The sequence below is a fragment of the Heteronotia binoei genome, chromosome 9 (assembly GCF_032191835.1).
Source record: "Heteronotia binoei isolate CCM8104 ecotype False Entrance Well chromosome 9, APGP_CSIRO_Hbin_v1, whole genome shotgun sequence".
NCBI classification, from domain to species: Eukaryota; Metazoa; Chordata; class Lepidosauria; order Squamata; family Gekkonidae; genus Heteronotia; species Heteronotia binoei.
The window spans coordinates 43,152,134-43,162,085 of NC_083231.1; positions in this window are offsets into that span (position 1 = coordinate 43,152,134).

The following is a 9,952-nucleotide window of genomic DNA, read 5'->3' on the forward strand; positions in this document are numbered from 1 at the left end:
CATTGATTTACATCTGGAATAAGGAGGGAAAGGCTACTCATCTTTTAACATTTTCAAAACATTTCTCTCCCTTCCTAAAAAAAGTTATTTCAACCTGTTCATAATATACAAGTAATACAAGATAGTTTTAAATTTAAATTTAATTTAATTTAATTTGAGATTTATATCCCGTCCTATCCCGCAAGGTGGGCTCAGGGCAGCTTACAACATTAAAATATTGCAGTAACAATAAATAAAACATATCCAGATAAACACAACAAATTTAAAATATCTCATAAACATAATACATAAAATAGAGGGTCATAACTCCAACAATAATACAACCAGAAACGACAGTTCAGCAGTTGGTACGACTTCCACTGGTTAACACCACTTAGAACAGCTTCAGGTCATTGACACCACTCAGGCCCTTGACCAACTCAAGCACAAGGATAGTAAAATGCTTGAGGGTTTCAGAGGATGCCCGGTAAATTAAAAGTCTGGCGGAAGAGCTCTGTCTTACAGGCCCTGTGAAACTTAGGTAAATCCCACAGGGCCTGGATCTCCAATGGGAGTTCATTCCCCCAGGTAGAGGCCCAGATTGAAAAGGCCTTGGCCCTTGTTGAGGCCAATCGTGCATCCTTAGGACCAGGGATCACACGATGTTGTATAGATGATCTCAAAGCCTGGGGAGACTTATAGGGGGAGAGGTGGTCCCGAAGGTATGTATGTTTAGGTTAGAAGAAACATATAGGCATCAATTTTCCAATAGCATCTAGGCTCCAGACAGGTTAGAGAAACAGACCTTTCCCCAACCTGTACACCATCAACAGATACTATTTGGGTTGCCGGTTCTAGGTTGGAACATGCCTGTAGATTTGGTGGTACAGCCTGAGGAGGGCAGGATTTGAGGAGGAGAAGAACTTCAATATTGCCATAGAGTCCACCTTCCAAAGTGGCTATTTCCTCCATGTGAATGGATCCCTGCTACCTGGAGTTCAAACTGCACTCCCATGAACCTCCAGCCACCTGGAAGCTAACAAATTGTTCAACAAACAAGGGAGCTCAGCATGAGGTATGCAAAACAAGAAACTGCCAAGTGTGAATCACAACAATTGCAAAACTCTAATATTGTGAAAATATCTAGTCAATGACTAACCGCCACATAATAACTTAACAGAGCAAAGTAGGCTCATAGGCACCAAAAGTAAGCACATGAAAATTGATAAAATAAGTATACCACTCCCCCAGTAAAAAACCCCAAAGAACAATTATATGCCCATGATGATGGAATCACCAACTTTCTGTTATTTTATCTAAAGCTTAACTCAAAGGAATGTTGGCGAGGAATGTTGGCTACATCAAAAGTTGTTGTGGCTTTGGGCTCAGTGCAAGTCTAGCCAATATAAAGCAAATACGTTCAAGCTACCCTTTGTCCACATAGGTCTTCCTCAGAACCAGACAATATTGGATGGTGGGTCTAGGGCACATAAGATCCATTTTAATACTGGAAGGTTGAACATCTTTTCATCCTCACACATTGCTGTGGTGCAACCCAGAACCACTTTTTGTTTGCAAGCATGTTCTGAATTATACAAAACTTGCAATGTGTTCATTATTAAACTGCTTAGCTGGTTACATCTGGGTGGCAGTGAAAAGTGTTGTGAGATTGCAGCTGACTTACAACCACCCTGTAGGGTTTTCAAGGCAAGAAACTAACAGAGGTGCTTTGCTATTGCCTTTCTCTGCCTTGCAACCCTGGATTTCCTTGGAGGTCTCCCATCCAAATACTAACCAGCACCAATCCTGCTTGGCAGCTGAGATCTGATGGGAATGGGCTAGCCTGAGCCATCCCTATGCAATATACAGGGAAAGGAGTAGGAGATGTTAAACACTGTATGAACTAAAACATAATTATATAGCCCCAGGGGCCCATAACTTTACACCAAGCCATATGGACTGCAAATGGGTTGCATCCTCTTGGTGGTCATTAGTCCTCCAAGCCCTAGATTTATAGACACCGGAGCTGGAAGATCCATTTTAATACTGGAAGGTTGAACATCTATATTACAGAACTGGTTTCTGTTCTGCTAATTGCAGTCTATGTGTCTGCAATAGCTGCAGCTCTATTTTCCTTTCAGCAGGACAATATCCTTCTCTCTGTATTACTCTTCAATCAGCCTTTAGGACCTGCTTTCCTCACAATGCACTTGAGTGCTGTTAAGTGCGCTGTTATATATATCTGAAATGTCTCACAGAATGAACAACCCTTTTAAACCTGTGAACGATGAATCCCACAGAGGGCTAAGTAGTTCTATACCTCAAGCAGTCTAAATTGACTTCCAAGTAAAACACTCTACCAGCCTCCCGATTTATAAATGTGCACACACACATACATACGCACACACAAGATTGCATGCACATAATGCTTCAGTACAGAGAGCAGAGCTGGGCTTCTCATCAACTGGAAGGTCAAATGTTGTCAAACTGCTGACTATTGGCTCTTGAAGTCAAGAGCAGCCTCAAAGAAGGGTAAAGTATTTCAAAAAGTATGGAAGAGAGATGTATCAGAGAGAGAAAGGAAGCCATTGTGGTGCAGCGTTAGGCTAGGATCTTGGAAACGTGGCTTCACCATACACTCTACCATAAAGTTCAGTGAGTGACTTTCAAAGCATTTCACACAAATGCATGGAAGAAGGCCCACACAGGGCTGTTTTTAATGAAAGTAACTTCAGATGGTGCAATCCTTAGTCCTTCCACAAGAATAAGAATAATGCTATCTGTGGTATATTTATTGTATGTATATATATATAATGTATGCAGTGGAACTGTCTGCTTCCACCAACATCACTGTGGCGTAGTTTGGTCCTTGTTTCAGTTTCCAGCTTTGCATGTTAGCTGTAGTTGTGAATTGTCAAAGTTGCCTCCTTTCAAATAAACGGTTGAGGTTTTGAGCCAGCTTGTCTCTGATGAATGAACCTGAGGGCGGGTGCCTGAGTGAGTACTCTAACCAGGGAACCCACAGTCAAGGAGGAACGTTACACTATCTTTCCTCTCTTGGCCTTTTTTGTGCAAAATCCTCTGCCTACAAGTTGCTTGTCCTCCTGGGTTGCAGTTGTATATTCATAAAAAGTAAATACATATCTGGAATGCAATCCTGCAGGCAAAAAGAGTTAAACACCCACATACATACCTTTCTGATCAAAAGTGAAGGCTTGGGGCATGAGGTGTTTTACCTGGGACTTTGATACATGTATCTTGTATCCTAAATAGCAGTTTACTTTTTTATTGCATGATGGAGTCAGCTGACATCAGTGGCAAGGAGGACTGAACCTATAAAAAAACAGCCACATGTGAAACAGGATCTGCCAGCTGAGAGAAAACTGTCAGGGACTGTAGGTAAAAAACCCTGGAAAGCAGGAGCTGGGTTTTCTCCTTCTGCTTATTGTAATACTGGAAGCAGCCAAAGAGATCAGTTATACTGTACTTATTGCTGGTGTACATGCCAAGGAGCACTGTGCACAGCGGCACTGCCACCTTGGCTTCAGCCAGACTCCAGAGCTGCTGTTGGGTCAGGGTTGCTGTATAGCCTCTTGCTGGACCCTTACTGCTCCAAGAAGGTAGGGGTTCCTTGCCAAACCCCACCTAATGGGTGGAGATTTCCCGCTATTACAACTGATCTCCAGGCAACAGATCAGTTCCCCTGGGAAAACTGTTCCCCTGGCCACTTCAGAAGGTGGATTCTATGGAATTGAAGTCCCTCCCTCCATAAAAACCACCCTCCTCAGGCTCCAGCCCCAAACTGTCCAGGTATTTCTCAACATGGAGCTGGCAATACGAGTCCTGGGGGTAGTGAGGCCATGTTCCAAAGAGAGTGGGGGCGGGCAGGGGAAGATTTTGACCATCCCTGGGTCAGCCTATGCCGCACTTTGGAGCCATCAAGGGAAGGAGGATGTGAGCCCCTCATCGCCGCCCGGATGGTCTTGGGGGGTAATGCGGCCATGCTCCAAAGGGGGTGGAGGGTGGTTTCCCATCCCCAGGCCCATTCTGCACTTCTGAGCTGTTGGGGGGAGGATGTAGGCCCATCACCATATCCAGGAAAGTAGGCGATCCTGTGGGGATACTGGCACATGCTCCAAAGCAGGTGGGTGGGCTGAGGTGGTTTTGCCTATCTCTGGACCCACACCATGCTTTGGAGTCACTGGGGGAGGATGTGGGCCCCTTGCTGCCTCTGGGAAGCTGGAAGGTCCTGCGGCCATGCTCTAGGTGGGCAGACAGGAATAGCTTTGGGTCCATACTGTTCTTGTGCCTCAGAACTGTTGACCTCCCATAGCTAGCACTGTCGTGTGTGTGCATGAGAGGGAGAGAGAGATACAAAGGTGGGGGCCGGCCATGCATGCCCTCTCCCCCTCAGCAATGCTGCCCAGTGCCCCCCTCATAAGGCCTAAGCCAGGCCTCCATCTTGGGACCACCCAGAAACAGGAACACAACAGCTCCCCCCCTACACACACACTTTGCTCAGTCATGCCCAATCCTACTCCCCGACAAAGATTAAACTCAGCCACTAGGTGGCAGCACTATATATTGTCCTACTCCTTACCTTTGCATAGCAGCTAAGTTTCAGTAGAACTTGGGGTGGGTACAAAGTGGAAGCTGTGGATAAGAATGGGGAGAGAAGGGAAGCCAGCATAAAATTTAGAGAGGACCTGGGGGATGTTGCTTCACATTCTGTCATAAAGCCCAGTGGGTGACAGGGTTGCCAGCTCCCAATTGGGAAATTTCTGGAGATTTGGGGAGCACAGCTTGAAGATGGCAGGAACTGGAGAGGAGAGGAACTTAATGGAGTATGATGCCATACAGCAGGGGTGGTCAACGGTAGCTTTCCAGGTGTTTTTTGCCTACAACTCCCATCAGCCCCAGCCAGCATGGACAATGGCTGGGGCTGATGGAAGTTGTAGGCAAAAAACATCTGGAGAGCTACTGTTGGCCACCTCTGCCATAGAGTCCACCTTCCAATGAGACCATTTTCTCTAGAGCTGGAGCATGCCAAGAATTCTTAAGTTAAAAATAATTTTCTGATGATACTGGTGATACAGAATCTGGTATTGCTTTACTAATTAATAAGATTTTGCATGTGGCATGCAGATCATTGGCAAAGACTTCTGGAAGGTAAACCAGAAGGCTGGTTATACACAATTGGAAAAATAGAAATACACTCCCTGGACTAAAAGAGACTACCTATCTGGCATTTAGCATAAACCACACTAGCACAATATGTTGAATGTGTACTGCTTTTACATTTTTCTTCTGCTGGGAATATTGGCATTCAATTTAATACATTAATAAATAGTTTATTATCTCCAAATACTGTCAATTAGTTCTGCTCTATGAAAGTGAAACAGATGTTAAGCGGGCAGTCAGATGCAGGAGGAAGAGCATAGGAAGAGGGGAGAGGGTCTGATGACTGGCTAATCGGGACACAGAAGCCTTGGGGCTTTGGTTCCAGTGCAAGTCCCATCCTAATTCTTCTCAGAGCTTTCTGACTCCTTGATGAACCAGTAACACAAGATGTGAAGAAGTATACTTGAACTGAGACCAGATGATACATTTCAAACGAGAAAGTGTTTTTCTTTTAAATCTATGGCTTGGAAAATTAGAGAAAGCAGTTAAAACATCTGAACAGCTGAAAAAACACTTTAAAGAAATATCAAAAATATTTTTCTGGTGACAAACTTTACAAAAATAGTACTAATTCATTAATCTGGAAGCAAAGTTGAACTTGCACTGGCTATTGAAGGGGAACAGTTATTTAGTGAAAAGTCCAATACCACAGCATAGCAGGTTAGGGGCACACATCCCTAGGAAGGTTGTTTCATAATATTGGGGCTGCCACTGAAAAAGGCCTTTCTTGAGTACCCATCAAATGATCTTTTTTGATTGATGGGGCAGTCAGGAGGGCCTGTCCTTATGATCTTAATTCCTGGGAGAAATTTATGGGAGACAGTTTTTCAGATATTCCAGTCGCAAGCCATGTAGGACTTTAAGGGACAGCTTACTCCCTGAAAATCCATGATTTTAAAGAAAAGTTGTTCTGTACTTATTGGTACTAGGGTTGCCAGCTCTTGGTTGGGAAATACCTGGAGATTTGGGGGTGGAGCCTGGGTAGGGGAGGGTATAATGCCATGGAGTCCACTCTCCAAAGCAGCCTTCTCCAGTTGTCTGGAGATCAAGTAATAGTTGGCAATCCCTGTTGGTACATATATGAAATTTCCATTCAGGTTTATTGGTTTCTACCAGCATCACCTTCGACATAACAATTAATTAGTCTATCAAACACTGTTCATTACTAGGTTTGCTTTCAGTTCAGGGTTCAGAGCTCCAAAGGTCTTTTTCATATATTGACACATGCCCATCCTGCTATTTTGTCCACAATGCAGCTATAAGAAAATAAGTTTCTGCCACAACCAGCTAGTGTCTCGCCTTGCCTAAATCAAGCTAACCCCAAATTTACTCAAGGCAGTCTTTGAAAGCCAGCCTCAAAAACTGCTTGAGAAAGCATTTTCTTTTTCACTCCCATAAGGTTTAGTGCAGATATCAAGAGAGTGGCTGTACACTTGGGTCCTGTGTCTTCATGCATTTCAGGTATGGTTGGAACTTGCCACTTTTCCCCTTGGGTGGGAGAACGCCTGCCCTTACTCCAGAAAGCAGAAGCGGAAATTACAAAGGCCACAATGGTAGCCCACAATGTTATTTCCAGTCACATAACTATAAGTAATGTCACTGGATCTAGGGAAGAATGTCCTAGAATTTCCCAAAACTCTGTTTTTTACCTAGTGTTTTGGAGAACTCATAGAGCCCCTCACAATGGAGTAATGTCACTTCTGGTTATGGTCTCTACCCTCCATCAGTCTCCTGGGTGTTACCAAAAAGGGTTGGCAATGCTAATTTTTAGGATAAAATTCACAGGCCACAGCAACACATCTAGTTGAGTTCTATAGCTCCTGCGAAAGAACAGCTCTACAGTTTTCACCATATCTCCCATATCAAAATGTTCTAAGATCTGCATATGGTGCCTGTTTCTCTTCAGAAATTAATGGCCACAGGAAGGGCCTTCTCACATATGGTCATAGAATATGACCTTCCCAGACAGATGTTGATCCTTGCAATGCAAATTCCCCTTGCTTTTCAAGGCTTTCAACATTTGGTCAGTGCACCTATCATTTTGTTTGGCTTTTAGGAACTTTAACTACTGTTTTTTCTCTGTTTTGAGAGGGTTTCTGGGGGGGGGGAGGTTTGGGGGGTGTAAATATTTTTGGTTGTAACAATAAATTTGATTCTGGGATTTATGAATTCCCTACAGTGCAGTAGAGTTAATAGAGAAGAATGAATTCCCATCAATAGAAAAGGAGACGTTACATTTCTTTAAAAAATATTTCCAATAACTACATTAAAGGGAGGACAAAATCAGTGTCAGCAGGATTAGGAGAATAATTTTCCATTATTCAGGATGAAATACATGTAGTGAAAGGCTTTTAATATATCCTGATTATTTCTAGGAAGTAATATTTGAATAAAGATTAAATACCACATTATTAGCTAAAAGAATACGTCCAACATTACTTCATGTTTGCTGGCAAAATGAAAGGATAACAATCAATAATAAAATTTATTTAACAATATTAATGAAACATGAAGTTTCTTAGGCTCTTTTTATCTCAAACCTTTTTTGAGACAGGAAGCATTTTAGTCAGCGGTGCATTAACCATTACACTAAGAAGTGTGAATGTAGGCCCTGCCTTCTGTCTCTAAAAAGCAATAAAAAGTCATGACTTTCAGGATTTAAGCATGGATATAAATCTGGCAGCCAGGTGTTTCTAAATCATTTTCTGTCATCTGCAAATGATACTCACCTTGCTTGATTCAAGCAAAACTTGAGTGTCACTCTTGTTTGTATTAAAAGTAGCCCACTTAAGCACAAGTATGTCAAATACAACAAAAAGTATTCTAACAGGAAAAACGTGTTAAATGACCTTGAAAACCAGATTTTAGAAGCCAGCTTTGGGAAAGTATGTAAGGGTGAGTGATGAATGAGAACTGACACACAATCTGGCACACAAACTTGACTGAATAAAATACAGTAGAATGCCCAAGTAGCATTCCACTTAATTTATGACCAGCCACAAGTCTCCACATTTATGTCAACATGGATGATCACACAAGTTTTCTTTTCCAGGTTCAAGCCCCCTTGAACAGTGTAGATTTCTAACACTTCTGACAGCAAGCAGGAAAACTGCTTAACCTGCCAGGAGCCTCCCATTCATTTGCTGCAACCTGGAATCACTAGCCTGGTGTTGTCTTTCTATGGGTTCCAAGCCTTTCTCATCTGCCATAGGAAAACCTCCCCTCATTACCCTGACTGATTGCTTCAATTACCAAATGAGCAAGTTGCTAGTCTAATGTTCTAGGCTTTGGTCCCAGAAAGGTAAAAAGGTCCAATGATATGCTTCAGATCCATCTAATTAGGAGGGAAATTAACTTTAATGCCCCAGGAATCCCTGCAGCAACAGATTGCAAGTGCTTGGATGAATAATCTCCATGTACTGTCTGCACATTTCTATGCCTTCTGTGACTATAGCTTTGTTTGCTTTGTATATTTGATTCCCAAATTAGTGGCTGTGATTAATGGAGCTTTCCACTGGATATGTTGAGAATTTAAGATGTGTGGAAGGCAATGTGCCAAGCACTGGGACAGAAATCATAAGAAACACCACTATTAGCACATGAATCCCGCTACAATTTATGAATAGGCTTAGCTTTCCCACCACAAGGAATTATGTTGAAATAATTAACTTAGAAATCAGTAAGACTGGAAAAGCATGTGAACAAGGAAGGATACAGTATGTTTTGTAGATATTCGCATTACCGTTCTCAAGTTTATTATACAATATTCAAGCCAGTTATTTTGGAACAAACATAACCAGGGCTGTGTGTGTGTGTGGCACTGCTCACTAATACAAAGTATCAGCATCTTTTTCTGGGGGGGGGGGGGACCCTCCCCCAAATCCTGAGGGGGAATTGGTGAAAATCAGGGCAACCCTATATATGAGTACTGGCATTTTTTTCTTTCTACAAAAAATAAATTGGCCATAAAAAAGCACTGGTAATAGTAAAAGGAAAATTAGCCACTTCTATAGGTCTTTCTTTTTGGAACTGTGGAGAGTGAGTTACCAGTTTAGGAGCTACGCAAATGCTTGGGCCTCAGCTCACGACAGAACATCTTGACTCTAACTAGCCCTTCCAGGCAACTAACCTTCCACCCCCTCTCTACTTATATATAATGGCTGACAATGGCTTGTTTCACTGAAGAAGTGTGCAAGCACATGAAAGCTTATACCTTGACTAAAACTTTATGGGTTTTAAAGGTGCCACTGGATTCAAACTTTATTTTTCTGCTTCAGACCAACATAGCTACCCACCTGAATCTCTCTTCCACAAAATGCAGGATACATAATCTGCTTCACAACAGTAACAGATCTAGCACACATGAAGTCAAGGCAGAGATAAGATTGTATGTGTAATACAAAGAGAATAAAATAATGACCACCACAAAAAGTCTCCCTCTCAGAGCCCACTGGTTACTAGAATTCTCTCTCCTGGGAATTGTAATTACATGGAACATGACAGTAGTCTGCAATTAATATAAATTATCAGCCTGTTACAGGGTTGCAAATGTGATCATGCTATAAATTAGTGAACAATTTATATTCTGCAAGCATAGATCTATGTCTGCTTACCTCTCTCTGTTATGCGAGGATATCTCTGGTTTGGTATCTGCCTTAATTGTGCTTGGGATGAGGATTAAGCATTTTAAACTGCAAAGTGCTCAGCAAACAAATCAAAGCATAATCTAGAAGCATCTCATAAAAATAAAATTCAGGTGCCTACTTGCATGTTTCTAAACCTCACTGCAACC